Below are 26365 nucleotides of genomic sequence, written 5' to 3' on the forward strand. Positions count from 1 at the left end.
ATAAAGAATATGTAGTGAAATCTAATAAAAACAAGGCAGATATATATTCCTCACTCTAACAACAAACCACAGAAAACTTGAAAGGAAAATGGCCTACTAAAGAAAATAGCCACGTGCTACCTGGGAAAAACAACTACCAAATGAATCAGAATCTTTTTTTAAAGTGCTAAGAAAACAAATAGAAGTTACTTTTATATTCCCATTTTAAGGCTACAATGCAATACAGCTCCTGTCCTCACTCCATCCCACAGGTCCCCCCAAACTCCCTAGCCCTGGCACTGCCTCAGGGTCAGCGTCCACAGCTCCTCTCACAGGAGCTGCAGGAAGCTTCTGCCTCCTTCCGCAAGGACAAAGGACCAGCAGTTCATGCCTTAAACACTGCCCCATCCTATTACAACAAAGGGCCTATTTCCACCCTCAGGATCCTCTTCCTCCCCCAAATAAACACGTTATCAAAATGACAGCATTAAGAGCGTCAGACGTGAGCGACCTTCAGTGAGGCTGGATTTGCCCACAAAGCCAGAGTTTGTACCGTTATATCAGCCAGCCAGTTGTTAGGGAATCTATGGCTTTCCTTTCAATCGCAGCTACCATCAATCAAGCGTTCATCTTGACTTGCAAACAGGATTTGCTTTGTTGGTAGGAGCTCCAAAAAACTTAACCACCAGTCCCTGCAAGCCACTCCATTTTCCTTGGTCATCAGGAAAAACAGCCTGATATCTTATAATTCATAATCTTTTAGCAGCTCAGTGACCTTACCTTTTCAAGTTTCTACTGAGAGATAGTTTCAAACTTTCAGGAAAGTTGAAAAAAATTAACAAAAATACATAGAACTCCAATACACCCCCCCACCCACCCAAACACCTAGATTTACCCACTTTTAAACATTCTGCCTCGGTGACCTTGCTTTTGTCCTAACAAAATTCTTCTACCTAAGAGTAGAGGGATCTAAATCGAAGGTTCACCCTCTTCTAGGTAGTGTCCAGTGATAGAAGCTTAAGGGGTGCAGACACTTGTCCTGAAGCAACCCACAAGTACAACATGAACCTTTTAATGGATGTATACTTAAGAAACCTATTAAACCTTTCCTGAGCTTATCCCCGTACTTGAGAGGCACCTGGGAATCTGCAGAGAATACACAGGGGTTTCATTCTGGGCTTTGTTTACAACAACCCAGTTTAAGCAGTGGTTGGTGTCTAATCATTTTGTGCTTTGGGGAGTCTTGAGATTAACTGAAAGCATTTCCACAAAATCTGCAGGCACACAAATGTTTAACAACAACAACAAAAAAACACCTACTCTCTGGAGAAAAACCACATACACAAAATGGCCTCTGAAACGATGTAACTTTATATATTTAAGAGGGTGCTGAGTGGGAGAGGCACTACTGATTTTAAACTGGGGATTTCTGTTACTTTCAAGAAATCCCGTGGTTCTTTAGAATACTTTTTAAAATACTTTTTCCCTAGTCCCACATTTGCATAACAACAAATGATTCCCCCAAAACAATGTATCTTATTTGTTCAAATGATGGTCAGTTATTAAATGATTTGTGACTTTTGAAGCTATTTCCACAGTCGTCACACCCCTCAGCACTACCCTTTTAACAGAAGGAAGCTAATGCCATCTGCTTCCTAATTGGTGAATAGTTACAGATGAGAGCTGACCCCAAACAATCTCACTCTCAGGCCTGTGGATGGGGAAAGCAGGAGATAATTAAGCTTTGAGATAAAGCCAAAAACTAGGAAAGACTTTATATGATGATTAAAAACTGTAATTTCTTCTAAAATTAGATAATGGTGGTGTTTGCACAGCTCTATGAATATATGAAGAACCACTGAATTGTATATTTTAAGAGTGAAGTTTATGGTGTGTGTATTTTATCTCAATAAGCCTGTTGAAAAAATACAGTGGGTTAGGAATTCTCCTGCCTTTGTCATCTATGTAACCTCAAAACAAGGAGAGTCCCAGGCACCTAGTAAGAACAGAATACATCTGCTGACAAAATTTTTTAAAAAGCTGTCATAGTTCAGGACCTTACATCTTATGAAATGCTTTCACTGGCATTATTTCTTTGGCTACTGTTAGCCAAGTACCCCCAAGCTCTTAAAATACTGTAGCAGTTAAAAGACAAATCAACTACTATAGATTTACAGTGGTCTGATTTAATTGACTCTCCCAGTTGGAAAGATTAAAGCTAACTGCTAAATCAGCAAAAGTAATCAGAGAAACAACTAACAGTATAAACAAAATCTCTTACATACAGACAAGAAAAAGGAAGCGAATTTTTAAAATGTAGGAATTAATTCTAAACATCTGTTTTGGTTGATTTGTTGGGGTGTTTCTTCCTCTTTAAAGCTGAGCTTCATAATGAAAGCTTGGGGAATTCAATCTTAGCAACTGGTCAGACGACAGTGGGGACCACTGGGAAACGGTAATTAAGGAGACTATGACCCCACGCAGCAAGGACCATGCCTACCACCCAAACACAGGAGTTTACTGAGTGGGACAGATCATAAATGCAAAAGAGAATCTTCACAGAACAGGCAATACTGAAAGGACGCTATTTAAGGTAAGTTTTACAAGAAGTTTGAAAGATGACCTCCTGGAAATTTGAACACTACCAAATACTTGTTGATTTTAAAACTTCAACCAGGAAACAGTAGCAAGAATTCACAAACGCAAATCTTGGAGCCGCCAGTACCCTTTTCTAATTCAGAATTGGGAAAACAGTGAAGAGGTAAAGAACTTATTCGGAGTATTTTGTTGTCTTTTAAATTTTATAAGGGTATTTATTTACACTCACGAAAATGAAGTGGATCCTTTTATGATAAATTTAACATCTGTTAGGGTGAACGATACCAAGATTTACACAATGAAAATAACTTTCCCAATTACACTTTCTAGATTCATTCTCCTGGGTAGTAAAGTTTTTTTTTGTTTTCAAAATAACCTTTCGAAAGTCAAAATGTTACTGGATGGACTAGATAGGGGAAGACAGAGAAGAATTACATCAAGAGTGGTAAAGCAGTTTACAGTTAAATTGGTAACTTGTCCGTGCAATCTTGAGAACTGAAATTCTGACCCCTACAAATTAAGACAGCAACCTCCCTAATTAAAGTGTTCCTGGTTTCCCAAAGACCAAAACCCTACTGATTCTAATCATCACTCTTACCTTCTAAAAGCCAACTGATATAGTCCGTTTAAAAAATATAAGGCACTGAAATCAATTGAAATGTCTGTGTATTTGCAACTGGTTAAATTAGTGTCTCCCTAACTAAAGACAACTGTTCTAGCCCTTAAAAAGAATGCAGTGCTCCACGTGCAGAGAGAGAACTATCTCCAAGGTAATCATGTTCTATGGATTAAACAAATACTAGTTATACAGGAAAGACCACAGTATATGTCTTTAAAACGAAACCATTAAGTACCCAGATTGCGTCTTTTCCGTATCCAGATATTTTTACTTAAAAAAAAAACAAAAACAAAACAGCAAATAGTGGTTAAAGACTGAAAAAAGCTTACTTTCACTTTACACTCCTCTATGCTGCTGTTTGTTTTGTTTTTACCAAAAGCAGCATCACTCCTCAGTAACTTTAATCATCACACACCTTCACGTAACTAAAGAATAATCTGAAAAAGCCCAGAGAGTTCGAAAGATTTCCTCAAAGACATATAGAGGGAAAGGTAAATATTAGGAAATACACTCCACAGGAGAGATGAGATGAGAATAGTAGAATGGGAAGGAAACTGCAAAGAAGAGACAAGCACAAGATTTGTATGGTGGGAAGGAAGCAGTGGTGAGCAGAGACAAAAGGAAGCCTGCAACCAAAGGCAAGGCTGAAGTGGGCGGACGCGCCCAGGGACGGTCGAGCCTCATCCTCGGGCTGTGCAGCTGTTAACGCTGCCCAGGGCACCACCTCAGTCGCTGGTGCCAGCGTTAATCACACGCAGGTCCAGGAGCTGATTCGCCCAGCAGCCTAACGAAGCCACCCTCTCCACAAGCACCGACAGGACCCAGGCGCTGTGAGCCCCGCTGCTGGGCCACCTGGCTTGGTACTCCCCAACACCAAGGCACTTTCATCAGCCTGAAAGGAAACCTCGGGGCCATGACACACCAGATGTCCTTTCAGCAGCCTCTGCAGAGACAAGCCCACATCCTACCATCACGGTTACCAATTTACTTTACGTCTTCACTTTTAAAGGACAATTTTAACTTGCCTGAAGCAAAGCGAGGTAGATTCCAACTGTTTAGTCAACAGCTTCACCAGCATCTACCTGGTCTGAGAAGTTATATGGTTAAGCATTTAATTTCTGTCGCTGCCTATGGAATCCATACTTGACCTACAACTCATCCTCCTACAGGAAGAAGGCAAATGTGAAAAAGTTTTCTGCTGAAATAGTTAAGGGTAAAAAATAAAATCTCAAATCCAGATCTCTGGGTTCGGGAAAATGTGATACTAGGGTCCCCCAATTTTAGATTAGGTGACCTTCCAGTGGATAAGAACACTGCCAAGTTGTACAGAGTACTTATTTGCTTTTAAGGGATGATTACAAATTAGTAAATGCAACTACAAGAAGTCTGGCGAAAAAGGTACTTGTTTATAATGAGTCAACTTGAAGTCTATTTCTGCTTCTGTCTGCACAACTGACTAGGAAGTTACTTCTAATTTTACTTGCCCTGCTATTATATTAGAGTGAAATCTCACTTCTACTTTCCAGGGATGCTCTGTAACAAGAGTACGGAAATGTCATTATGTCTATGTATAGTGTTTATTTCCTTGAATTTGTAAGACTTGCAGCTTATAGAAAAATAAGAGAAAAACACTCTTAGAACATATCCTAACAAATTAAACTGAGGGAACAATCCTAATTTCTGACGGTTTTCTTTTAAGCCCGAGACTATGGGAAAAGAGGAGCGTCGCCTTTTCAGGGAGTATTTTAGGTCAAGAAACTGGGCCACATTCCTTTATGTGAAGCTGTTCTCCCATTTTCCAGCTTGATGAAATGTTAAGAAAAAGGGTGTGGCAAGTCTCAGGAAAGTACAGTAGAGTACACACTTGATCTGCCCAAACCTCAGGACCTCTTTGACCCTCGTTTCCTCTTATATAAAACAGAAAAAACCCCAACTCTTCTGAATAGTTTTTGTAAAGCACAATAAAAGAACGGGCAAAGGGAAGGCACTCAGCACCGACAGATCTTTTATGCACAATTCTTTCCTTTGTCTTCCACATTTCAGGAATCATTTTGCTTCCTGCTTTGGAGTAGGTTACTTTTGGGGAAACAAACTAATAATTCCCCAATATTTCTGAACTGGTCCAACCAATCCTAACTTTGAAATGCTTAAACTTCCCCCAACCTCCTCTTCCTGTGACCTCACAGTCACCCAAGACTCCTCAGAGTCCAGCGGCTGTTCTCATCCTCCGCCCAGCCCTGCCGGCTCACATCTCCGTCCCCACTGCTGCTCACCCCTCATCCTGATGCCTGATCTGTGCCAGAGCCTCACACCAGACATCCCTGCATCCTTCCAATAGGTGCCATCTTTCCAAATAGCAAATAAACTAACCAACCCCTCCTAAAGTACAGACCACTGGCTTCAGATTAATTAAAACTCTTTAGCAAGAAATTCACAGCTTTTCAAGATCTGGTCCTGCCTACCATCTGCTCCAACTTATTCCAAGGAGTGTCAAAACCACTAGTAACTAGCCCTGCCTCTACTCAGGCTGTTTTTTCTGTCTGGCATAGTTCCCCCTTCATCCCCTTGACCTGGAAAATTCTTTCAATGACTTCTTTTTACAAAACCCTCCTGATGCCTTTATCGTTAACACCTAGCACACAGCATTTCACGTATTTACTGTGCTATCTCCTCTACTCAATAGGACACTGTTGCAGGGCATAACTAACTCTTGTCTTACAACATAGTACTGCCTGTACCTAGCAGTAGAAACCAGGTGGAATTTGCTAACCACTCAAAGAGGGGTACCTATAATGGAGGAGAACAGTACATGTAAAGGCATGGAACCCGAATCGGTGTCCGTAATAAAGGTGTATATTGAAAATCTTTTCTGAAAGGAGCATTTTTCTTTTATTTTAGCATTTGCTCTACAGACTTGTAGAAAAAAAAGTTGTGAGGTTTAGACTTCCAGGAAGTATAAACCAAATAAATTATTTAAGTTAGAGAAGATTCATGGTAAACAAATGGGTTTATGATAACTGGCAGAAAAAACATCCCTTTCTTTCTTCAACTAGAAATGGGAAAAGAAAGGGAATTAGAGAATAGTATGTGAAGAAATGAGTGAAAATGAGAGCTACTTAAATTCAGCATAAAGTTATCATAAACCAAATTAAAACAACATTAAGCCAAATCAAACTTGCAATAGGTGGAAACAACTAAACACAAAGCTAGAATTAACTATTTTAGCTCCACTGCAACTTTTGTATTATACTATATCTGTCTATCCATGGGTTCCATATTTTTGGTGCAAAAAGAAAACCTCCCTACTTGACAATTAACTCCCTTCTGTTGAACTAGGGCATTTCCAAATTATTTCCATAATACAGAAAACCTTAGGTGCTGATTCAATTAAGAAAAAAAATCCTGAGAACTCGAAAAAAATAAAATAAAATTTCCTGTCACCTATAACTTCCTCAGGGACCAAAACCAAGTGTGGGAGATCCAGGACATTTCTCCTAGCCAAACAAAAGGTAAGAAAATGGCACTTTCTAGGTCTCCACAGGACAAAAACAGTTAAATCAAAATTAGACAGGCAACCAGGAGCTGAGCGCAGTGTCTTCCCAGAACCGGTTTCTGCTGTGAGGGAGGGGCCGAAAGACATTCCTTTCCATTCACATTTTCCTGAAAGTTTCCTCAGGCAAGGCCTATTTTGCCTTCCCTGAAATATCTGCTTCCCAAAGTTGTGAGGATAAGAGCCAGTATTTATCAAACACATTACTTGCTGATTCACGAGCCTAAAAGGCAGTTTCTATTCTGCCATTTTACAGACGAGAAAACTGTACCAGGAAGAAATTTAACTTCACCTAAAATGCCTTTGGGACCTAGACATTCTTTAATTGTTTAATTCTGAACAACCTGCCTACTGTGTTTCAACAAACGTTTTTTTCTTCCCTTCTCAGTCAACAATTTATTCCTAGCATCTCTCAAGGGAAAAGGTCAAGTTCACATTTTTGAGCAACCTACTATGTGCCTGTCCAGCAAGGTAGATTATCCTTCTAACAGCCTTATAAAATTTGTTTAGGCTTCAAATAAGCTAACAATGAAAAACACTAAATGCAAAATCATGATGTTTTTTGACATAAACCATTTTTGCCTGAGTTTGGGCCACAAGCCAGGGTTTCCCTGAGCCCGACGACACCCCTGGGAAGCGACCTTCCATGTTGCAGGTCCACAGAATTGAGAACACTGTGCCATGCAGCCTTGAGGCCTGCAGTTCCCCCCAAGGTTCTAGAACCTGTCACCTACTCTGCAGGAGTGATGCACAGTAAAGGGAAGGCAGTAAGGGTCCCCCAGACGTCTTCCCCACCCTTTCACCTTGACAAGCTAAATTTCCATTTTAGTTATCACACCATCAGTAAAACAAGAAACATTAAGCTCTCTATGTGGTATTTGAAATTTCCCAGAATACTGATATTCTAGCTCTCAATCGGCTAGAATACTGATTAATAAAAACAGGTCAAGGATTCTGTGTATTTTATTTGCAAAGTATCTACTATGCCTTGTAAATACATGACCCAGAGAAAATAATTGCCCAAAAAGAAAGCCATAAAGTTATCAAAATACCAAATTTTTAATTTTCCTAACATGTTCTCTCTCCATTCACTTCAAAGCACTGTAGTTGCTCACATCAACTGCTCCTTTGTATTTAACTTGGGAGATGGTGTGCGTATTTAATAACACAAATGAAAGACATGAAATGGAGTTCAGTCTGCTCAGATCTTTTTAGTGTGGGGGGTAGGACATTGAAGGAAATTACTATTTTCCAGTTATGGCCACTTTTAAATTTTAATCTTTAAACAGGATTCAAATCAGGATAAGCAGCAACAGATAGGGCGCTGCTTACCGGATGTCTAGACTGCAGCAAGCCCCAAATACCAAAGACGCATCCATGTGTCAAACTAGCATAATTCCTGCGCTACGCCTAGGGTTACACACAAAAGAAGTTAGCTTGAAAAGAAAAGTTAGGAGTAGCTAGAGGGTCAACCCCAGTTCACAGGAACTAAGAAGCGAGCTCGCCGGACTGGCGTCCACCCCCGCATAAAATCCCCTACGGGCTCCCTCCTTCAAGGTCGTCCTGAAATAAAGCAGCGAAAAACCACTGCACGAAAAACCACTGCACGAAAAACCACTGCACACCGAGTCAGGCAGACCCTGAGGCCAGAGAAGATCCCCTCCCCCAAACCATCGTCCACACACTTAAATGCCTTCAGGCTGCTCTCGGAACTCACCAGAACCAAGTCCTCAGACTTCAAGCCGCGCAAACAAACGTGTTCAATTTGGCAGCATAAATTAATAAAAGGATTTCCAACTTGTGGCGAACTCCAGTCCAAAGACAGGTGCTGCCGCCGTACTTTTCACACTTTCTCGGCCATTGAGAGAAAAGGGCGACCAACTCCCGTCTGCTCCAGCTCCCGCGAGGACGACGTGGGAGGAGGGGGCGAGCCCCCGGGAAGGCCCCCAAGCCCCGGGGCGCCCCCGGCCCCCTGGCCCGCGCCGCGCCGCCTCGCGCGCACACAAAGACGCCGGCGGCCCGCACCGCCCGCCGCGGCCCCCGCGCGGCTTTCCGGGCGTCGCCCGCACCGGCCCGAGGAGCCCCGCGCCGGGCTCCCCGAAAGCTCCACGCGCCTGGTCGCGGGGCCCCGCCCGAGCCGCGAGCGGAGGCGCCCCGGGGCCCGGGGCCAGCGGCCTGGGGGCGGGCCGGGCCCCCGCCTCACCTGGCGCCCCCGCCCGGCCCCCGCGCTCCCGCACGCCCCGGGGCCCGTTCCTCCTCCCGGCTGGGCCCTGACGTAATTCAAACATGGCAACAGTTCCACTTCAAAGGAGCCCGGGCCGCCCCGACGCCCCGGCCGCCGCGCGGGGGGCACGCCGGGGGTCGCGCGGCCCGCCCCGGAGCGCCGCCCAAGTTTCCCCAAGCCCGGGCGCCGGGGACAAAAGCCCCCCGGCGCCGACCCCGGCGGGCCGCGGCCGCCCCGAGCGCGGAGGGGCCCGCACGGCCCACGCAGCCCTTTGTCTCCCGGCCGGCGGCGGGGGCCCCGTCCCCGGTGGGCCAGCCGAGTGCGTGCGGGGGTCCTCGGGCGGGCGCGGCGGCCGCAGCGGGCAGTCGGCGACTCCGCGCCCCCGCGGCTGGCACGGCGCCATCGCCCCGCGCGTCCCGCCGCAGGGCCCGCACCCGGGCCGCCCCCGCCCGCCGCACGTGGCCTGTCACGCTGGGCACGGAGCACGGAGCGCGGCGCCCCCCGCCCCGAGGCGCCCGCATCCCTCCGCCAACTTGGCCGCGGCCGGCCCCCCAAGCGGGGACGGCGCCCCTCCAGCCCCGGCGCGCGCCCACCGCCACGCCACAGGTGACCGCGCGCCCGGCAGAACTCGAGCCGAGCACGAGGGCCGGCCCCCGGCGTGGGCGCGGCCGGCGGGCGGCCGCGTGGGGCGCATTGTGGCCGCCGCGCCCCTGCAGCCGCGCGCCGCGTGCGCTCGCCCAGGCCGTTTAAAGCCCCTCCGCCCGCGGCTCCGGGCTCCAGGCAACTTCGCTCACCGTCGCGGGGCTGCGGGGGGGCGCGCGCACGCGGGCCGGGCCCCGGGCGGCTCGCCTCAGCCCGCCGGCCGCCCCGGCCGGAGAGGCATTGTCGCGCCCGCCGCCGCCCGGGCCCGCGCACTTCCCCCGGGACTTTCGGTTTGCCTCAGGCGCCCTCGCGGCCGCGAGCGCCCGCCCGCCCGCGTGCGCGTCGGGGCCGGCGCCGGGAGGTCGCGGGAGCAGCGCTCCCAGCAATGCCGTCTCCAAGACAAAACTTCCTGTGGGGGCGGGCGGCCGCGGGCGGCGGGCGCAGGGGAAACTCCGCAGCGCCGCCCGCGCGAGGCCCAGGCCGCTCACCTTCCCCGCGCAGAAACGCTCCCGAGCTGCGGCGTGCGCGCCGGCCGGCCCCGCTGCCTCCCCGCAGCCGCTGGTCTGGAAAGATTGTCCCCGCAGTCCCCGCAGCCGCTGCCGCCGGCCGGGAAGGTGTAGATTCCGCTCGCCGTCTGCGCACGCGCGGCGCCCGGTGCAAGATTCTCTTGAATCGAACTTATTTGCATGCGGGCACGAGCGCGTCGAGGGCCGGGGACGGAGAAGGCCGGGCGGCCGCGCGCGCTCCCGGGGCGCCTATTGTCCTTTTAAGGGGAGAAGCGCCGCGGCGCGGGAAACGCGGCGGCCGGGGGCGCCGGGGGCGGGGCCTGCCTACTACCTCGCACGTCACGTAAACAAACGCCCCCGGCGGGCGGCGGCAGGGGGCGTGTCAGGGGCGTGGCGTGGCGGAGGGGCGTGGCGGGCTGGAAAGCGGAAAGGGCGGCGGGGAGCGGCGGAGGCGCCCCCTCCCGGACGGCCGCGGCGCTCGGGCGCTCCCCGCAGCTCTAGCGCCCCCTGCCTCCACGCCCCCTGCCGCCCCGCGCCTCAGCGGCGTCCTCGGGGCGTCCTCGGCGGCGGGGGCCGCGCTCGCGCACCTGCGCCCGCCTGGCCTGAGGTGGCGAGAGCGCGTGTCGTGGGCGCGCAGGCCGGGTCCTTCCCCGCGTGCCCCCTAAGTTTGTTTAAGTAGGGTTTTAGAGGCTTGAAGAAAAGCCCCCCGCGGCCAGTAGGCCGTTTGCTGGTGGCAGAGTGGCCGTCAGGGTCCCGCTGGCGCCCGCCCCCGGGCCTCGGCCCTCGCGCGGGGCAGCGGGGCCGTTTCCGTGGGAACCGCCCGGCGGGCGCGCCCCGCTCCCCCGGAAGCCCGGAGAGCGCGGACATTTTCCCTGTGGCGTCCACCATAAGCCGCCAATCCAAACGCTTCCAGCCTCTGCCGAAAGAAAGCTGAAGTAACTTCTCTCAACCTGATAAGTGAGAAATAAAATAATTTAAGAAGGAGAGGATGGTCGCGACACACCTTTACCCGGAGGACGCACGGCGCGCGCGCAGCTTGGTTTAAGAGTGGAGGGAGGACGGGAGAGAGGCAGGATGGTTCTCCCAGAAACTTGATACTGGTCCCAAGCCGCAAGAGTGCCAACGTCAGCCGTAAAACTTAATCATCTGCTGACAGATTTCGCTGTTTTCACTGTAATGTCAACAATATGAATTTAAATACTTCTGAAAAGCTAACTTAATTCAATAGCCAGTTCCTAGTACATTCAGTACAAACCCACTCCTGATTCCTGAACTAATGTTTTTTTATTGTTTTCTTTAAATTTATTCTGTAGCAGACTTCCTGCTGCTATATATGAAAACTATATTTTTAAAATACTTGTAAAATGACAATAAACTGACATCTCTCACTAAAACGTGAGCTCCTTATGAGGAAGGACTTTATAGCTCACGGATTGTTTTGAGTGCCTAAAACAGTGCACAGCAGATAATGAATTCTGAATAATTTTTAAAAATTTATTATTTTTTAAAGATGTACTGGGAAATCAAATCCAGGACCTCCTATATGGAAGGGCAGGCTCTCAACCACTTGAGTTACATCTGCCCCCGAATTCTGAATAATTTTTTGACAATAAATCAAAGGACATTTTCAAATTTATTGTAAATTTACTTCAAACTTAAACAGTTTTACTTTAGTTAACAATTTTTGTAGTTGACCTAAAATGATTCTGGAGAATATAGTGATCACCTTGATTCATATGACACCATTCCTGTCCTTATGATAAATAATCCTAACTAGCCTTAAAAGCTATTTCTGGGTTTTCATTGCTGACAAACTGAACTCTGAACTTAAATCCCTATCATATTTTTAAGGAGAATTTTAAAAGTTGTCCTGAATTATCTCAAATACTTATTTGGTCTATAACAGATCCTCCAAAAATGATTTATTCTATGCCTTTCAAGATGTGAGACTTGCAGTTATCATAATATTTTTAAACTTCAATTACTGCTTACAACAAATATAAAAGTAGCTGGAATGCCTTTTCTCTCGTCAGTTTATGTAAAGAATGTATATTGTAATCCAAGGATGGGGTAGGTTCAAACGTGCAACCATTCAGGAGTTACAGTGTTTATGATGTCCTGTTCTAATTAGAAAGGACCTGCAAGTTGAGGGCTCCTGGGCTAACACCAAATAGCCAGACTTCCTCCTCTCAGAATAAGAGGTCAGGCAGTAATCTGGGTAATTTTTGTATAAAAGGTAGAAACAGTGCTCTTAAATAGAAATTTTAATTCTTTCATCTTTTTCTTTCTTTCTCTCTCTAACAACCACCAGCTGTTTTTGAAAAACCAGGTGCACTCCAAACGTTCTTTTGTTCATTTTGTTGCTTGGCCATGTCGTTATGGCTGGCGCTGTCCAGGGCCAATAGCTCGTTTATGGGTCCTGTGATAGCAATAGCCCAAGTGAATTTTTCATTATTAAAAAAGAGAGAGAAGAGAAACAAAGTAATTTATACTATGTGAATTTGGATTATAGAAGACTGAATGACACCATGCTAGGAAAATATTTGAGTATTTCTAAATGAAATCCTGGTTTGGTAAACCCGGGAAAGAGCTGATGGTTATTGTTAAACTCCAGCTCAGTACTTGGTCGTTACTCTAAGAGGCCCCATCCTTCAACAGCCGTCGACAGCTGCCAGAAAGGAGATATCTATCACTTAAGCAAAATTCACTTTTCAGATTTCAGAACTTAAAGACTTAAAGAATGGTCACATATTCATTCTTAAAAGAGTAACCTCTGAATTTATAAAGGTGTTCTATTTTATGACACTATCTTATGGCTTTTGAAGAATATACTTTAAAAAGACAAAATTAACAAAGAAAAATAATTTTAAGAGGGGCATGGGCAAGCTAGAATGAGTTCACAGGAGAGTACACCAGGATGACTGAGGAGGCTAGAAACCGTAGCGTAAAGGCAAGAACCAGCTTAAGCAACGTACTCATCTTTGACTATCTGAACAACTATCTTTAGAAGAGTGGGTAGGCGTGTTCTTTTAGCCTTAAAAATCACAAGAATGTCAATTCTTGCTAAACATGAACAAATATTCTAAATATACAAATAGTCCAAGGATGATTCAGGATACTCTAGAAGACAACTCCTCATAACTAATGGTACACACGCACACGCTTCAAGAAACTACTCAGGGTGGGGGGTATATGGGGACCTCATATTTTTTTAATGTAACATTTAATGTAACATTAAAAAAATAAAGACAAAAAAAAACTATTCAACGAATTACATTATTTAGGATATAAAGCTAGCTAACCCCTAAACTCCCATCAAATTCTATGACTCTATCATTCCATGGTATAAAAAGGTGTTATGCATAATAAATGCCTCGAGTTCAGGAAAAGGATTTATCACTGTGGCTGGAGGTCAGGAAAGTCTTCTTGGAGAGGATGGGATGTGAGCTTGGACATGAATTCACTCACTTATTCATTCAAAAATATTTACTGAATATCTACTCCCTGCCAGACTCTGACACTAAAAGGACAAGCGATGCAGCAACAGCCGCTCATGGGATGTGGTAGGCAGGCATTGCAAATTAACACACAAATAACCACACAAATATAATGACAAGCTGTGAAAAATAAGAGAAGAAAAAGTACCAGGAGCCTAACTAACCCCGTGTGCTGAGGGGATCGGATCCCATCTGGAAGCAAGAGAAGGTTGGTTTTAGTCCTAGGATTAGAGGCAGAATTGGACAGGGAAAGAGTATGGAGCCAGGGGCCACTTCAGAAAGATGCACTAGGAGAAGAACCCTGTCGCTGACTGAGTAGAAGTCATGAGTCCCGTTTGACGTAGCCGAGATGGAGCGCCCAGCGGGTGGCTGGAAATCGAGGGAAATCACCACTTAAATCCCTTGGTCTGGTAGTTCCCACATTGCACTTCATAAGCCCACCCCAGAGACAAACCCGTACGATTAAGCTGCAGTTGATGTAATCAATATGTATTTCTTGTAGGAAAATTTAGTTTTCTGTCAAAACCCTTCCTGGAAGAATCCCTGTTCTAATTATTCAAGTCCTGACTGAGGCAAGCAGACCACGTAGTCAACAGATCAACAACTGAACAAGCAGAAACATCTGGTAAAGAGACAGGAAGTAGACGGTAGGGTGGCGGTGGGGACCGGGAGTTAATGTTTAATGGGCAGGTTCTGTTTGGGGTGCTAGCGATGATGGCAGCACAACCCGGTGACCAACTGACGCATGCAAATGTATCCTGGAGAGGGCTGAGCGTGGGAAATGTGACGCTGGGTAGATGTTGCCACAATGAAAATACTTTATAGAAAGAAAGAAACTATATTAAAGAAAGTCAAGAAGACATGCCAAGTTGCCATTTCTAAGACTTTGGAAATAAAATATTAAGGAATCTAGAAGAATTTAATATTTTGCTGAGAATTAAAATAAAACTTTTTAAACATTCTTAACATGTTTTTTAAAAGAATTATCTTATTGTACACTGTTTTGTTTTTTTTTTTAAAGGAACACAATTTTGTAACTTAGATCAGCAAATAAGAATTGTTGGTTTCAAGGTTTCGGTGATAGAGGTGTTAATTAGTATATCTAAACACATTGTCAATTTAGAGTGCTTTGGTGTTCAGAAGTGGGAATACAAAGGAAAGCAGATGGAAAGAGGCAATCAGTGTGCCATACTGCACTTCTGGCAAAGGCTGGAAAAGATGTATGTACCATCAGAGAGTAAACAGACTGGATACTGTCTTCCTGGCTAGGAAGGCTTACTTAGTATGTGAACATTGTTTAAGTTTCCCTGCAGGAAAAAGATTAGAAAGCATATCCTCAGGTTGCATTGAAAAAGAAAACAGAGGAGTGTCAATTTGAAGACAAGTTTGACTGTAATGCCAGTAAAGTAACATTTACTTAAACTAATAATTTACAATGTAATATTTCCTGGAAAAGAAGAGAGGACTCCAAGATCTTTAAAACTATCCCTGAAAAAACTGCATTCTTTAAAATTCTGTGCTCAATAATGTCTCCAAATCCAGAAGGGCTGCCAATCATGCTAGAATGAATTTCTGATGTTAAATAAAAAGGTATTTTTCTGTCCAAATTCCTGATGTGGAGAACTGAATATAAACAAAACATATTTCTGTTAACTTTGTCCATAATTGAGATAATATAATCAAAATGTAATATTGGGAAACGGACTTGGCCCAGTGGTTAGGGCATCCGTCTACCACATGGGAGGTCCGCGGTTCAAACCCCGGGCCTCCCTGACCCGTGTGCAGCTGGCCCATGCACAGCGCTGATGCGCGCAAGGAGTGCCCTGCCATGCAGGGTTGTCCCCCGCATAGGGGAGCCCCACACGCAAGGAGTGCGCCTGTAAGGAGAGCCGCCCAGCGCGAAAGAAAGTGCAGCCTGCCCAGGAATGGTGCCGCCCACACTTCCCGTGCCACTGACGACAACAGAAGCAGACAAAGAAACAAGACGCAGCAAAAAGACACAGAAAACAGACAAGCGGAGGAGGGGAGGGGAATTAAATAAATAAAAATAAAAATAAAAAATCTAAAAAAAAAAAAGTAATATAATCAAAAGGGGAAATTTATGACTTTCCCCCTACTTTTGACACATCATGAATATTATTTTTAAAGAATATTGCAATTAAAGGGCAGAATTCAAAACATAAATCAAATCTTTTTAAAATCGTGGTGTAGGAGAACTCAAAAGACTTGCAGGAGGAAAGTGGATGTGGCTCAAGCAATTGGGCTCCTGTCTACCACACGGAGAGCTGGCCCATGTGGCGAGCTGGCCCACACAGGATCGCCGCCCCACACAGGAGTGATGCCCTGTGTGGGAATGCCACCCAGCACAGGAAAACTGGCCCGTGCAGGAGAGCCGGCTGATGGGGAGAGCTGGCTCAGCAAGATGACACAACAAGAGATGCAGAGAAGAGAAAATAAGACAGACAGAGCAGAACAGGGAGCTGAGGTGGCGCAAGAGAATAATCGCCTCTCTCCCACTTTGGAAGGTCCCAGGATCAGGTCCTGGAGCCGCCTAATGAGAATACAAGCAGATACAGAAGAACACAGTGAATGGACACAGAGAGTAGACAGTGAGCCCAAAGGGGGGTGGGGGGTGGGAATAAATAAATAAATCTTTTTTAAAAAGAGTGTAAATTAAAATAAGCATATGGAGGGAAGTGGATTTGGCTCAATGGATAGAACATCTGCCTACCACATGGGAGGTCCAGGGTTCAAACCCAGGGCCTCCTGACCCATGTAGTAAGCTGGTCCACACACAGTGCTGATGCACACAAGGAGTGCCCTGCCACGCAGGGGTGTCCCCCGCATTGGGGAGCCCCATGCGCAAGCAGTGTGCCCCGTGAGAGAAGCTGCCTAGCACGAAAAAAGTGCAGCCTGCCCAGGAGTGGTGCCGCACACATGGAGAGCTGACACAGCAAGATGACACAACAAAAAGAGACACAGGTTCCTGGTGCCGCTGACAAGAAGCCAACACAGAAGAACACATAGCAGACAACTGGGGGAGTGGGGAAGGGGACAGAAATAAATGTAAAAAATAAATAAAAATAAGTAAATCTTTAAAAAAATAAACATATGGAGAGACGCAGAACTTTATTCATAATAATATGATAATAGATATTCATAATTATAACAGCATTTTTAATGTAAATTGAATCAAACAATTTTACCTACATTTGATGGTAAATAAATTTGTTTGCTAATACCCAGGGTCGATGACAATGTAGGAAAAAAGACACTCTCATACTCTATTAGTGGGAGTATAAATTATTCATTCCCTTAAGGCAGCAATTTAATCTATTTATCAAAATTTACAACTGTTTGGTTCTACTTCTGGGAATTTCCTGTAAGATATACTTGTACAAGGACACAAAGGCATAAATGTGTGGGTACATCCTCTCCATCCATATTTGTAATATGAAATTTAAAACGGAAACAACAGAAATGTATATCACTAGAAAACTGATTAAAAATGGTGGAACATCCATAAAAAGGAATTGAATGTTGCTCTTACAAAGAATGAGGTTGCTATAAATGGAAAGACAGAAAAATATGGCAAAAGTACCAAAATGTTAAAAGTTAGTGAACCTGGTATCTGGGTGGGGGTATGTTGTTGTTGTTCTCTGATGAGTTTTGTATTGTTTTTGCAAATGTCCTGTAAGTTTGAAATTATTTCAAAATAAGTTAAAAAATAAAAGAATGAGATTGCTTCATATGTACTGACAAAGAAAAATATTAACAATACATTAAATGGATAAAGAGCAATTTGCAGAATAAAGAATGATTTCATTCAAAGGGCAAAAAAGGAATATATATTATATATCGCATGCATTTGTACATGCAGGAAAAATGATTGCAAGGACACATACCACAGTATTAATCACGGTTAACCTCTGAGGACTAAAAGTGAGAAAGGAAGTAGGAAATGAAGACACTTATTTTGTATAATTTTGCACTCTTTGAACTTTTATGAGCATCATTTACATTGATAATATAAAATAATTTAAGTTAAAAAACTATTAAAGGACTCAAACAGATCCTTTCACATAGCAGCACTATTTACAATAGGCAAAAGATGAAAGCAATGGAAGTGTCCATCAAGCAATGGATGGACAAACAAAATGTGGCATTTACATACAATGGAATATTACTCAGCCACAAAAAGAATGAAGTCCTGATGCATGTGACAACCTGGTGAACCCTGAAGACACAGCGAGGGAATAAGCCAGACACAAAGGGCAGATATTAAATGGTTCCACTTACATAACTAGAATATGCAAATTCATAGAGAGAGAAAGTGAAGCACAGGTTGGGGGTGGGGTGGGGATGGGTAGTTAATGGGCACAGGATCTCCAGGAGATGGAAAAGTTTTGGAAATGGCTGGTGGTGATGGCAGCAGGACGATGTGAATGTGGTTAACGCCGCTGAATTGTGTGCTCAGGAGAAGTTGAGATGGGAAATTTTATGTTGTATATTTGTTGCCACAATTTAAAAAGAGACTAAAGAGACAATGACAAATCCAACATGTGGGGAAGTGGACTTGGTCCAGTGGTTAGGGCGTCCGTCTACCACATGGGAGGTCCAGGGTTCAAACCCCGGGCCTCCTTGACCCGTGTGGAGCTGGCCATGCGCAGTGCTGATGCGCGCAAGGAGTGCCCTGCCATGCAGGGGTATCCCCGCATAGGGGAGCCCCACGCGCAGGGAGTGCGCCCCGTAAGGAGAGCCGCCCAGCGTGAAAGAAAGTGCAGCCTGCCCAGGAGTGGCACCGCACACACGGAGAGTTGACGCAGCAAGATGACGCAACAAAAAGAAACACAGATTCCGGGTGCTGCTGACAAGAATATGAGCAGACACAGAAGAACACACAGCGAATGGACACAGAGAACAGACAACTGGAGCAGGGGAAAGGGTAGAGAAATAAATTTTTTTAAAAATCTAAAAAAAAAAAGAGTATCCTTCTTCTTAGAAAATACACATGGAAGTATTAAATGGTAAAGGATGTATGCAACTTATTCTCAAATGTTGGGAAAATAGATGATAGAAAGAGAAAAAAAGAGAAATAGAATGATATATAACAAATGTGGCCAAATGTTAAAAGTTGGTAAACTGAGTATGTGGAAAAGGGGTATATTGGAGTTCCCTGTAATATTTTTGTATTATGTTTGTAAATTTCCCATAAGTTTGAAATTATTTTGAAATAATTAGTTTAAGGAAAAAAGGAATGGCATTCTGATACATGCTACCGCAAGGATGAACCTCGAAAACACGTTAGACGAAATGAGCCAGGGACAAAAGGACTAATATTATGACTTCACGTCCATGAAATTTCTAGAATAGGAAATTCATGACAATAGGAAGTAGGTTAGTTCGCAGGGCCTGGGAGCATGAGCAGTGGCGCTCTTGCTGACGGGTACGAGTTTGTTGGGGTTATGAAAACATTTTGGTAAAGGATGGCGGTGACGACGGTCAGTACAGCACTGCAGATGTAACTACCACTGAGTTGTACCTTTAAAAATTATGGGTATGTTTTCACAATAAAGAATAAACTAAAAATTTTTAAAGCACTTAGGACTACAAGCTACATTATTCTTAAAGTGGCTGTAGTAATAGTTGAACAATGACTTACTGAAGTAGCTGTTAGCTTCTTGAACCCAAGATCCACATCCGGTTTGGTTTAAAGCTTCCAGGTAGCTTGAGCCACATGTGCATGTAAATGAAACTGTGGAGTCCACGAGAGCGCCTCCTCTTTTCTCCGCCGCATTCTGCTCCCTCGTCCCTGAACGCTGTATCCTGCCCACCCTTCGCAGCCTCCCTCCAAGGCTGGCTCAGATTCAGACTTAATTTTCCATCTAGTACCCGCCAGCCCTGGATCAAGCATTACGCTGCAAGCTTCCCCGTGCTTTACGTCCCTTATTGCCTAAAACGTTCCCAGTCGTTCCGCGGCTTGGACGTGGGTCTTTCTCATTTACATGGGGCCTCAGCAGCGCGAGGCTTACAAAACTCGGTCTCTAAGTGCAGTTCTGGATTCCTTCCACTCGACTCCGCCGTGAGGTTCCCTGACCTCAGACTGGAAGTGGTGTTTCCCTCCTCTCAGCTCTTCTTACACTTCACCAGTGTCTCTTAAGGCACACATCAATTTCCGCCCATGTTTTACTTTTTTGTGTGCCTCCCTGTGTCTCTGTACGAGAATAAAAGCTCCTTGAGGGCTGGATCCAATCGCTTCTGTCCTTGGAGGCGTGAATACCGCCTGGGAACTTGTAAACGCGTCCACGCCACAGGCCAGCAGAAGCCGCTCCTGCAGCTGGAGGCTGGTGGTCTGCGTTTCAAAACCCACGCAGGCCCGGGGCGCCCGGCTCGCGCCGCCAGCCTCCGTCCAGCCGCACCCAAGCCACCTCTGCCTGAACTTCCACAGGGCCCTGCACAAAGCCTGTGCCTAATAAATGTTTGTTAGGTGACTCATAATCCATTAATGATTTTTGTAAATGCAAACATGAAGTCAGAGCGGCGTCTCGGGGAGAAAGAAGAGGCCAGGCTGGGTTCCGGGGGCCCAGGGCGGCTCGGCGGCCCTGGCTGTGGGGCAGCGGGGGACGCGGAGGGACAAGGTGAAGGAGGCGGGCAAAGCTGGCACCTCAGCGAGCCCAGACACACCCGCGACGGCGAGGCAGGAGCCCGGGAGCACGGCCAGAGCCGGCCCCGCGGCCAGCCGTGCCCGGCCGCCGTCCTGTGGACGCTGCCCCTCTCCCGAGGGGCGTCCTGGCGCCGTCCAGGCCACGCCGCGCCAGGTGGGCCTGCTCCGCAGGATAAGGGGTTCGCCCCGGGACGGGGAAGGGGCCTCAGGGGCCCTGCAGGGGTGCCTGGACGAGACAGCCAGGCCGTGGCCTCCTGGCCTGGGAGCGCCTAGGACGACGACGGGGTGCGCGGACCTCGGGACGACGGCCCCTGGCTTGCTGTTCCCAGCCAGCCTCTGCGTTCAGTGTCGCTCCAGGAACAGGACGTCCCTGGGAGTCTACGGCAACTGGAGTGTCCTCCAGTGGACCAGTCCCGTCCACGGGCCGGCGGCGCTGCCACACCCGAGCCATGACCGTCCTGTGCGTGATGACGACGCCCCACGCGGTGGAGCGGCCTCCCCGACCAGGCCTCCAGGGTCCGAGGGGCCGTGGCAGGGAAGGGAGACGCCCCGTGCAGCCTCGCGAGCCCGCACCCCACGGGGCGCCCAGGAGCTGGGGCGCCCGTGAAGAGCTGGGGGAGGCGGGGCAGAAGCGCTCAGCCCAGCTCCGCAGGGCCCCGGGCGGGCGTGGGGAGGGGCGGCCGGGCGGGAGGCCAGGAAGCGCAGACCCAGGCCGCGATCAGGGCGCAGCCACGGCCCTCGGCGGCGGTGGCGGGCCTCGCGCTGTCGCAGGCCAGCGTGGTGGGGAGCGCCTGTGGCTGCGTGGGCTCTGTAAGCACGAAAGCGGGCGGCGGCAGCGGCAGGAGGAGACCCCGGAGCAGGCCCAGGAGCAGGCCCGGGAGCAGGCCCGGGAGCAGGCCCGGGAGCAGGCCCGGGAGCAGGCCCCGGGAAGGGCGAGCTGGAGGAAGGAAGGCGCCAGGCGGGCCCCTCGAGGTCGTTCTGCTGTGGGTCAGGACAGTGTCCCCAGGGCCACAGCTGGCCACGGGCCACAGAAGAGGCAGACCTGGGAGACCTGAGGGGGAAAAGCAGGGGGACATGTTATACCTGGACGTGACGTCTCTAAGGGGAGGGACCTCGTCAGCTCAGGAAACCGGCAGGCTAGAGGAGGCCGGCCAGGCCCTGCGAGGGCAGGGGGACGGGACACTGCGAGGAATGAAGGCCAGCGGGGAGTTTCAGTTTTCTTTCCTTTGTGTGCTGGGGCTAGGGACTGAACCCAAGACCTGGTAGGTGGGAAGCCGGTGCTCAGCCACTGAGCCACATCGGCTCCCCGGAGCTGTTTCTCTTCATTTGTTTTCTTGTTTCTTTGTTTTGCTTTTAGGAAACACCACGTTTGGAACTGGGACGTCCTGTGTGGGAGGCAGGAGCTCAACCACGGAGCCACGTCCCGTCCTTGAGCAGGAGGTCAGAGCAGTGAGTTTTGTTTCATTGTAACCTGAGTGTGTTTGGGTTTGGACCCAGTGGTGTGTTTTGTGCTGCATGGGAGACACTCGTAAATACTGTTGAACGACTGGAGAGAATCAGTTAAGAGGAGGAAGTCGGAAATGAAGAGGGAGCATGAAGATTAAACAAGGTCCTGGGACTCGATGTGGAGCCGGCTCGGGAGCGAAGGGCGTGGCCGGTCCTGACCGGCAGGAGGACCCGGGCCCCCGAGGACGGGCAGGCGGGGGAGGCGCGGCCTTCCCGGGTGGAGCAGGACCTAAAGTCGCTTCTGCCCTGTCGGCTCAGCGCGACCACACCTTCCCTGACCACACTCAGAAATACTATGAGAAGTGGGCTCACGCCACGGGCCGGGCTGGGGGCTCGGGGGCCTCCGTGGATGGGGTGGGGGCTCGGGTGCCTTCCTGGAGGGGTGGGGGCTCGGGTGCCTCCGTGGATGGGGTGGGGGCTCGGGTGCCTCCGTGGATGGGGTGGGGCTCGGGTGCCTTCCTGGAGGGGTGGGGGCTCGGGTGCCTTCCTGGAGGGGTGGGGGCTCGGGTGCCTCCGTGGATGGGGTGGGGGCTCGGGTGCCTCCCTGGAGGGGTGGGGGCTCGGGTGCCTCCGTGGATGGGGTGGGGGCTCGGGTGCCTCCCTGGAGGGGTGGCGGCTCGGGTGCCTCCGTGGATGGGGTGGGGGCTCGGGTGCCTTCCTGGAGGGGTGGGGGCTCGGGTGCCTCCGTGGATGGGGTGGGGGCTCGGGTGCCTCCCTGGAGGGGTGGCGGCTCGGGTGCCTCCGTGGATGGGGTGGGGGCTCGGGTGCCTTCCTGGAGGGGTGGGGGCTCGGGTGCCTCCGTGGATGGGGTGGGGGCTCGGGTGCCTCCCTGGAGGGGTGGCGGCTCGGGTGCCTCCGTGGATGGGGTGGGGGCTCGGGTGCCTTCCTGGAGGGGTGGGGGCTCGGGTGCCTCCGTGGATGGGGTGGGGGCTCGGGTGCCTCCCTGGAGGGGTGGCGGCTCGGGTGCCTCCGTGGATGGGGTGGGGGCTCGGGTGCCTCCGTGGATGGGGTGGGGGCTCGGGTGCCTCCCTGGAGGGGTGGCGGCTCGGGTGCCTCCGTGGATGGGGTGGGGGCTCGGGTGCCTCCCGTGGGCAGGGTCCGGCCCCACCAGAGCCCACGTTCTGCTCTTCGCCCTCGCTCTTGCCCCTGACCCTGAACCACGGTGCACCATCTCCATCAGCTGGTACGAGTCAGGGACGCACGGTGCAGCATCGTAACAAACAGCACGGGCAGGCGGACAGCGTCCTAGGACCTGCGCTCGTGGCATGGCGCTTTAGGGAGAAGCTGCCCCAGGGAAGATGTCCTCGGGCTGGTACAGCAACGAGTAGCTAGACACACACGGGAGGACAGAAGCTCAAGGAGTTGTGGGGAAAATTCTCTGAAACCCGAGAGCTGCCCCTTCTCCGGGCAGAGCCGCTGCCTGGCAAGCGCACCTGCTCTAAGCGACGGGAAATCGAGCAGCTGGAATAACCCTGCACGCAGGCTCATGAACTTTCTACATTTGATGGAAAATTTATCTCTCTGGCTTGGTGTTTTCCTGAGTCTCATTTCTACTTTTAGGTTTGGTTTCCTTTTTTAAAGATTTATTTAGTTCATTTATTCCCCTCCCCCTCATTGTTGTTTTGCCCTCACAGTCTGCTCCAGGCCTGTTCACTGTCCCCTCACCTTCTCCTTAGGAGGCACCGGGAACCGAACCCAGGACCTCCCATGTGGGAGGCAGGCGCCCAGTGACTTGAGCTGCCTCTGCTCCCTGGTTTCTAAGTGACACACAGGTACTACTTGTAAATTACAAGCCTGGCATTTTAGCAACTGTAATAATGAAAACCTAAAGCACGAAGGTGAAAAACCCAGCCTGGCACGTTTCCAGTTGGGCCCAGCTGCCCTTCACGTACTGTTAGACTGGACCGCAAAGAAGCACTTTCTGAAAGTAACGCCAACTTTCGTTAATGGCTTTGTTTTCTCCAGACCACGAGCCAACAGCCCTAGCATGCAACTCGAGACTTGACAAACTGGTTCTGAGAAAAGGAAAGCACCTGAGCTCCAGAAAGAGAAGGAGCCAGCAGCGACTCTAGCTGCCTGTTCGGGGCGACTGAAAGCGCTCGGCGACCGTGAGTGTCAGAACCCGCGGGGACACGAGCTTCGCAGCCTCCAGTCCAAAACTTACAAGACACACACTGACCGCGTCTGCAGTCCCCAGGGCAGCCACCCCGAAGCAACTGGACTCCCACGAGCCGCCCTTCCCCCAGCACCCACCCCCGTGCCTCCAGCCACCGGCCGCGCTCGCGCCCACCATCACATCCAGGGGTCCTCCTGCCCTCCACGCTGTCTCCTGCCCTCCACGCTGTCTCCTGCCCTCCACGCTGCTGGGTGAGGTCAACCCCCGCGTCCTCAGGGCCCGGGACCGAATCCTTCTCAGGCTCGCCCGAGCGCGCAGGACGCAGCGTGGCGCGAGCGCAGGTGGGCGGGCCCCTTGCAGGCGATGAGCTGGGCCCCACGTCCCTGAGCTCCTCCAGAGCCGAGCCTAAAGGGTCTTCTCCCTGCCCGCCCTGGGGGCGCACGGCTGAGTGGGTGGGAATCTCCGTGGTGGTTCATCTTCTACCTCAGCCTCAAGGGCGGCGACAGCCCACCAGAGCTGGCCTTGGGGTTTTGGGTTGAGAGACCAGGACCTGCTGTTACTGTTACTAGTCCTACAGACCACGTATCTCCTGGAGTTGCCTCTCCCTTACTCAAGGGAGATAATAACGAAACTCAGCGAGTGTTCTCTGTGAAATGACCTTTAATAAGGTCAAATCATACTTAATCGGGAAACGCATGTGGCTCAAGCAATTGGGCTCCTGTCTACCATATGGGAGGTCTAGGGTTCGATGCCCAGGGCCTCCTGGCCAGGGCAAGCTGGCCCACGTGGTGAGCTGGCCCGCCCGGAGTGCCAGCCAAGGCTGAGAGCCGGTGCAGCACGATGATGCAACAAGAGACACAGAGGAGAGGTGATAAGAAGATGCAGCAGACCAGGGAGCTGAGGTGGCACAAGGGAATAATCGCCTCTCCCACTCCAGAAGGTCCCAGGATCGGTTCCAGGAGTTGCCTAATGAAAATACAACAGACACAGAAGAACACAGCAAATGGAATGGGGGGGGCGGATAAATAAAAAATCTTAAAAAAAACAATTATGAATTCTTTCTAAATGATGCTTTGGGGCAGGGATAAATTTTACTGGGTATTTCAAGTCATACCATTTAGGCAAGTGCCTAGAGAAGACAGTGGTATATTGGGACAGAAAATTCTTCACCAAGGTAGTACTTAAGAAAGACGGAGGGAGTGGACGTGGCTCAGTGGTCGTGCGCCGGCTCCCCACATTTTTTGAGGTCCTGGTTCAAGCCCCGGCCCTGGAACCTCAAAAAAAAAAAAAAATGGAAATACTTCTCTGAACACTAAACTCTAAAATCAGAACGCGATGGAACAGCCGTGGAGGCCCCCACTCACCTTTAAAGGCTCCAGCTCTCAGTTTAAATGCTACAAATGAAACACATTAATGTACATAAACATTTTCAGCCCATGGGAAGGCGTGGGGACGAGTGGGGGGCGAGTGGGAAGAACAGACACGGGGCAGCGGCGCGGGGCGGGGCAGGGGAGCTGCAGAGGGCGAGGGCTCCGGCCGCGGGGGGCCCCGTGGGCGCCCATGCGTGCTCTGGGATGCCGCATCCCAGGCCTGCCCGCGCCTCCCGCCCCAGCTGCTGGGGCCACCCCAGGCGCTCTCGGGGGTCCCCGCGGTCGTCACCTGCTCCTTAGTTTCTCCTCCCGGCTCTGCCGGCCCCTCAAACCCACCGCGTGAAGCCCGAGCCCCGCCGCCCCCGCCGCCCCCGCCGCGCCTCCTCGGCGGTTCCTCAGCTCAGGGCCACCCGCCACCCGCCAGGGCCACAGGGCCGCGCAGGCGTCTCCACCCCGCTCCTCGCGCCGCGCCTGGTGCCGTGGGCGCCACTGCACGAGCAGCGGGAGCCGGGCTTCCCCGCGTCACCCAGGCCGGGCCGCCGTCGCTCCCCACGTCAGCAAGTGTCCCCGCCGTGCCCCCTTGCTCCCCGCCCTGCCCAAGGCCTTCTCCTGCGAGGGTGTGCCGGGCGTTGGTGACCGGGCTGTCCCCGCGCCCAGCACAGGCTGTCCCCGCGCCCAGCACAGGCTGTCCCTGCACGGCCCTGCTGGGCGTTGGTGGCCGGGGCTGTCCCCGCGCCCAGCACAGGCTGTCCCTGTGCGGCCCTGCCGGGCGTTGGTGACCGGGCTGTCCCCACGCGGGCCTGCCCACCTCTCCGGGCCCTGCCAGGCCGCTCTCCCCTCACGGGTCACGCTCAGCCACCGCCTCCTCCCGCCTCGGGGCCTCGGCCGTGTGTCCCCCGCGGCGTCTCTTCCCGGTGCGCGGCACCTGGGCTGGCCCGCGGGCCGGCCGCCTCCCCTGGAGCCCGTCCCCCCACTTCCCAGTCTAGAAGCGGCCCGTCCCTGTACTTCTCCTGTCACCTTCCTTCATGACACGCAGTGAGGCTCTAGTGCTGCGGGTCAGCGTGGTCACCCGCCAGAGCCTGTCCCCGCTGACG

The 26365-nt window shown here is 50.1% G+C and overlaps 1 protein-coding gene and 1 long non-coding RNA gene across 8 annotated transcripts in view; one reads left to right on the forward strand and one right to left on the reverse strand.

The window, feature by feature from the left end:
* The window catches only part of SINHCAF (SIN3-HDAC complex associated factor), a 38249-nt gene extending 14068 nt beyond the window's left edge, over positions 1–24181 (reverse strand). Inside the window, exon 1 of one of the 5 annotated variants that reach the window (XM_023584491.3) lies at positions 24076–24181. The gene's annotated coding sequence lies outside the window, so the exon portion shown is untranslated. Of the gene's footprint in view, positions 1–8463; positions 8705–9764; positions 9846–10100; positions 10453–11121; positions 11143–24075 lie in introns of those variants that run through there. The other 4 variants (XM_071210242.1, XM_058283010.2, XM_058283011.2 and 1 more) reach the window with 4 other exon arrangements.
* On the forward strand, positions 20453–24121 carry LOC131274821 (uncharacterized). Of its 3 annotated transcripts, none has more exons than XR_009182126.2 (4): positions 20453–20739; positions 21637–21728; positions 22966–23557; positions 23751–24121. It is a non-coding gene; the product is annotated as an uncharacterized lncRNA (long non-coding RNA). The 3 variants fall into 3 exon arrangements; XR_011646687.1 differs by having other exon boundaries at positions 21637–21719; XR_009182127.1 differs by lacking the exon at positions 20453–20739 and adding an exon at positions 21134–21541.
* Positions 24182–26365: the final 2184 nt, after the last annotated feature.

The sequence above is a fragment of the Dasypus novemcinctus genome, chromosome 20 (assembly GCF_030445035.2).
Source record: "Dasypus novemcinctus isolate mDasNov1 chromosome 20, mDasNov1.1.hap2, whole genome shotgun sequence".
In the NCBI taxonomy this organism is placed as follows: Eukaryota; Metazoa; Chordata; class Mammalia; order Cingulata; family Dasypodidae; genus Dasypus; species Dasypus novemcinctus.